Genomic DNA, 6,000 nt, shown 5'->3' on the forward strand with positions numbered 1-6,000 from the left:
GTTTTGGCTGGAAGTTCAGGGAAAGATCCCGACGGAAGGTCCATCGCTTATGGACACTGAAGGTAACAACGTTTCCTGTGCTCCTGCATGCTCCTTTTCCAAAAAGAGAGCTCATGCCAGAGTAACAAAGAGCACAAAGATGCTGCTATGATACTACCACCTACCCCACTATTATTGGAAGAAATCCTGTTACAATGCATGATGAGAAAGAAAAAAATGTTTTCTTTATCGTATTTGTAATTTGTTCTGTAGAAGCAGTCTGCATCATGCTTTACGTTATAAAACACTTCAGAGGCAACTGTGTAAAATTTTCTTGACTGAAATCATTTTTGTCAAAACAACTATTTACCTGATGCTAAGGGGTTAAAGTAACCCCTACAAAGGAAGAGGTCAGAAATAGGAAAGCAGAAGCCACCAGATTTAACCTCTTTAGGACTTAAAAGTTGTCCCGAAGAAGTTCAACTAAATACTACTCAGTCGAAATGTGATTAGAAAAAAAATCGGCTGGATAGTTGGGCCGTACATGTACAACTTTTTAATGATCGCAATTCAACCACCCCGAAAAAGGCCATAGAAAGGTTCTCCCGCGCTCTAGAGTACCTGCATGGAAGGCTGTGTGTAGGGAACTGTAATGTCCCTTGCTAAGTTCTTGGGGATCAAGGAATCACTTACATTCAGAATAAAAATGAGGATGTATTTGGTACACTGCTCTTACAAAAGTATTTCTGCAGTTCCTAATTTCACATGATTTGAAAGAATAACATATAACAAATACAGAGCATTCTCTCTACTTCTTCTTCCCTCTTACTCCTGAAGTAAAATGACTTGAAATTCAGCAGTTGCCTGGACTTCTTCTCACTTAGAAAAAAAAAATCATTTTTACAGCCGTTCTTATTGGTAGGTCCATGCTGTGGTTTGTTTTTTCCTGCTAAACAGAGTACGTGTGGTTTAAAACCCCTGTGAGGAAGATGGCTTGGTTATAGTAAGGAAATCAGATGTGATTTTCCCTGAATAAGGAAGCATTCATGTCAAGTTTAGCCTTAATTGTGTTAAACTGAATTGGTAATGACTGATCACTTTATTTACAGACTGGAAAAGCCCAGAATTAATTTTAAAAAAAGAAAGAAAGAAAAAGAAAAGGACACCAAAAAATAGAGAAAACTCCTAGCCTAGCCTAGGTTAGAACTTGTGAAATATCAGTAATACATTTCCTCACATAAAAACACATCTAAATATAATGTCAGCCGAACCAAAAATCAAGGAATGTGAGTGCTGTCATCTCACGTTTATGTTCTCCCACAACCAAATTTAACTAACGAATTAATTTTTAAAAAATAAGGCAAGGAAGGAGAAATATTTCTTCCCAGAATTTTTTTTTTTTAACTTCTTGGAAAACCTGTTCAGCTGTTCCCAGATTTGGTTGTAGACTGTTCGCTTTGCTTCCAGCAAGATGTGTAAGACAGGAAAAGTGAACTAAACATTTTTTTTTAATGCACAGCTCACGTTCTTGAGCAAAGTGGCTGTGAAAAACAGATACTGAATCAGACTTAAAGTCGAAGGAGGGGGGTAGGAAAAAAAAAAGCCCAAAACATCGCATGATAGTCTCTAAGCAGTTCCATCTGTCAAGCAGAAATTTTAGGCTAATAGCCTGTGGCGATCTCCCTCCGCAGTCCACTACCTGCCTTTGTCCTATTAAATCTCTTTATTCTCCTTAAAAAAAAAAAAAGAGGGGGGATTGGTTGTTGGAAGGAAAGGCAAAACCTTGCAGACCAAAATCATCTGAGTGATGAAGCCCTAATTTTAACCGCCTCTCTTTGATGTGTAGCAGTGGGCTCTTGTTTTTGAACAAGGAGAGAGAAGACAGTGCTAGGAGCAGACGACTTCTCATCTCCACTTCACCTTGCCACCGGGTCTGTGAGAGATTGGTTCATTGTCAAGGAGATTTTTTTTTTTACCCATGATTCCATATGGTATGGACCGGACTACATGTTGCCCCACATGCCACTGCAAATGTTTTCTCAATTAGGTGTCTTATCTCCCGTGAGTTAGCATCAGATGAAGCTTGCTGACAGCGTAATGGCAGGGAAAGCTTCCGACGGCTCCATCAAATGGCAGCTCTGCTACGACATCTCGGCCAGAACTTGGTGGATGGTGAGTTGGCAGCCGGGGCTGCTTTTTTTTTTTTTTTTTTTTTTTCCCTTTTCTACTTTCCCTCCCTCTTTGACAAAATGTCCCAGACCTCACATTCATCAAATTCACATTTGATTTTTTTCACACTCTTCAGTGAGGCGGCCTCACACTGCTTCCTCTTGCCATCCTCTCTGCCACTCTGCGACTTGAGTTCCCAGAAATGCTTGCCCTGGTTTCCCATGGGGCAGGGTTTGGGAGTTGTTGTGGGTTTTTTTTTCTGTTTTGTTTTGTTTTGTTTTTATTTTTTTTACAGAATATCAGAAGTTTTAAGGTGGAGGTGGGTATTTTAGCCAAGCTGGTCTTGGGGTAACAAAATGAAGCATTTGTCCTGGCCTTCAGGTTTTGCTCTCTGTCTCTCTAGCTTCACATCCCCTTTACTTTTGTTTTTAGGAGCTATGGGGTACATGGCTTTTCCTTGGCTGTGTATTTCTGAGGACCTGTGTTGGGCACTGGGGAGAAGCAAGCCCTGGGTGAATTCTGGTCCTGTCCCATTAACTGGACTGCCTGAAGTCACCTTTGAGAGAAGTCTGGGTCACCACTCCATTTCCATTCGGGGACCCATAGCTCTGATCTAACTTTTCCCCATTTCTTTATGTCAGAGCAGGACTCTAGTCACTTAGGAAGTCTAGCTCTGAGTGAAAAAGACCCACACACCCTATCTTTTAGTTATTCTGCACACAAATAAAGTTTTAATAAAGTTCTACCATGCGGCCGCAGAATGAGTTAACTCACATGTCATGGTCAACCAGGCCAGACAACCTTTGACACCGTGGATCTATAAGAGGTAGAGTGAGTTGGGAGGATGCACAATAGCTTATTGTCACGGGAGAGGCAAGTCCTGTGAGGAAGAGAGTCCTCAAATCATTACTGCCCTCGTTAGGGTGGTGTCCGTTAAGGATTAATTCGTTAGCAGTGCATTTTTAGTTTTCCGTAATTATTATTCTTGCGGCAAGCGTGAATTCTTCCAGGGAATGAAAAAAATGTTTGCTGCCGGGACAATGAATGTATTATCCGTTCCTAACTGGACCGTGAACTTCAGCTCATTTCACATAGATATCAGTTTAAGAAAAAAAGAGAGAGAGAGGGTAGTGTTGAAGGGGGAGGCTGGCGAATGGAATTACAAGACGGGACATGGTCGGTTTCATTGTGCGATCGGCGGAAAGAGTTCTCCTTTTCCCTCCTTGGACCAATGGTGGTATCATTTTGGCAAGTTTTAGGAATTCTGAGGACTGAGAGGCTATTAAAAGTGAACTACCGCAGGATTCTATTCGGCTGCTTCTTGAGATGCAGTGTGTCCATCCTAAGGACTCTTGAGTTAAGGTGGTTGTGGGTATGTGTGTATATGTGTGTTTTAACTTGCAATTTCTTAACTAGACATTAGAAACTTGATCAGTGATTTCAGGACAATGTTACTTGCTGCTTTTGGTTAATTAAATTAGCAGTAGACTATCCACTTAGATCCTGAACTTTTACTCAGGGCATTTATTTTCCCATTAGAGTTTCTGCCAGCAAGAACAAGGTTTACTTGTATGTTATGATGTTGCCTATTGCTCTGCCTTATGCAGCTTGTTAAACACTAGAAATGAATATAATGACTGGTTTAGCTATTATTTTCTAAGCTAAGTTGTAAGCTTTAAAAAAAACTGCACTGATGTCATATTCTGGGTGACATTCTACTTCCTTACATTTCAAGAGTTCGTAGATTTTATAGACTGTTACTTTTTATGGCAAATTGTGTCATCTTTTTTTTTCTTGCAAAGATCACCAAATGCTCCTCTTTTTTTAACTTGGAAAACTGTCATTTATTTTTTGTAAAGTTTACTTGGAAGTTGCTTTTCATTTAAAATTATTTTACAGATGTTTTACCGCCGGGAAGATAAAATATAAAGTGGTGGAAATATTTAGCAATGCAGTTGACTAAAAATAAACATTGCTGTAAGCTCACAGGCTGCTGTTTAGGCTGTATACTACAGGAAGTTTCTCTCAACTTCATTGCTTCTAGATCTTTGCTTTGTAAAGGGGTGAGAAATCACAGTGCTCTTTAAAGAAGTTATAGAAGTTACCATCGAGAAAACAAAATTGATTTTTTTATTTCCTTCAAAGGTGACGGCATACCACAGCATTTTAGATCTGCCAGATTCAAATGATTTGAATGTAAATGTCCTATTATTGATGGGAAACTGAGGCCTTTGATGAAAAGGGAAAGGATTAATTAAAATAAGACAAATTTCACATTTTCCCTTTGCTCTTCTCTTTCCTTGAATAGCATTTGCTTGCTCTCCGTCCATACCCCTGCCCCACTACCCCAAACACTTTTCTTCAACTAAAAAGAAAACTTACACACTCCCCTGGCTGATAGGCTTCTTTAACCAAAGGACAGTACAAGATCAGAGTTTCACACTAAAGGCAAATAAAGCTTTAAAATTACCTCATGCGTCATCTGGCTGCACAGACTCCGGGCTGCATAGTGAGAACCTCCGGCTTGGTCCTGCCAGCATACAAAGGCAACTCAGTGAATGCCCCCTCCGCCCATGGAGGCTCGGCCTCAGCTGCCAGCACCGGGATATGCAATTTTGCTTTTTAATGAATCGTAAACAATTTGTATGGCAAATGAGTTTGTTTGTTTTAGTTTGGGGGCATATGTTGGACCAGGTTGTAGACAGCCATTACCTACTCCAAAATTGTAGGTGAGAATGGATAGAGCCCCAGATCGTTTTTATTTTTGCAAATAATAAAGACCCACTACAATGAAACTGGTTAATAAAAGACTGAAACTAACAACCTCTCTCCTCTTTCCCCTCTTTCCCTCTCTATCCCCACCCCCTCTCATAAAGCATCCAGCTTACAGTAGGATTTCAACTGCACTTTTTGATAACTAACTGGAGTCAGTAGATTAAATTAAGTGTTTTTTTTAAGTATAAAATTCAGCTTTGTCTTTAAAAGGCTACTTTTGTTTAACAGTTGTTTTCAAATGTGAAATATTCCAAAGGGCCTTCTCTATTTTCTATCATTTTTTTTGGTTGAAGTTGTCATCTTGAAAGTCATAGGATATAAGCAATGTTAAACACACTTTTGATATCAAAATGGAGTGGGAAAGGGACTTGATATCCCAAAGTCAAATGAGAACTTTCATTCCAACCTAAGGAGTTGTAAACAACTTAGGAGCTACCAAGCAGCCAGGGCACGAGCATGTACATTTTAACAGTAATTACCTTTGGCGCTGCCACTTATGAGAAATCTTTTGATATCTGAGCCACTTCTCTAATGCTTTAATCATGCAAATCAAGAAATAGATATTACATATCAACTTAATCTAGCTATCTTGTGACATCTCTATTTGAAACCTTTAGGCATATAAAACTAAAGAAACCCCTTGTGAAATTTTCCTCCACCCCAAATGAAAGGGAAGCACCCTGGATGCATGTATATGCTTCAAAATATAATTCTGTCTGGTGGAATTATCTCCATTCCACCCACATGGCATTAAAATGAAGGCAAAATAAACATTCTCCTCTTCTTAATGACAAGATTTACTGATGACAAGATATTATGGGACTATTTTTATGTGAATTACAAAGTACACTGTTTTGCTTCTGTGATCTAATTTTAAAAGTTCATAATGACTATGAACTGAAGGCTATTAAATCATCCTGCCAGCACCACCCCCCCTCACTCCATGCTAGTTTCCCAAACACTTATTTTGGAAGCATTCACTTTGGAAATTGCCATATAATTTTTCAATCAAGAAATACCCATCACTTAATCTAAATATTTACAACTCCAACTTTGCATATCAGGAAAATACTTGGG

At 39.2% G+C, this 6,000-nt stretch overlaps 1 long non-coding RNA gene across 1 annotated transcript in view; it reads right to left on the reverse strand.

Annotated features, from left to right (window-relative positions):
- LOC118925444 (uncharacterized) overlaps window positions 1–4,983 on the reverse strand; it is a 212,878-nt gene extending 207,895 nt beyond the window's left edge. Inside the window, exon 1 of the long non-coding RNA XR_005030055.2 lies at window positions 4,619–4,983. This is a non-coding gene — a long non-coding RNA (uncharacterized LOC118925444). The remainder of the gene's footprint in view (window positions 1–4,618) is intronic.
- Between the last annotated feature and the right edge of the window lie 1,017 nt (window positions 4,984–6,000).

Source organism: Manis pentadactyla, chromosome 4 (assembly GCF_030020395.1).
Source record: "Manis pentadactyla isolate mManPen7 chromosome 4, mManPen7.hap1, whole genome shotgun sequence".
NCBI lineage: Eukaryota > Metazoa > Chordata > Mammalia > Pholidota > Manidae > Manis > Manis pentadactyla.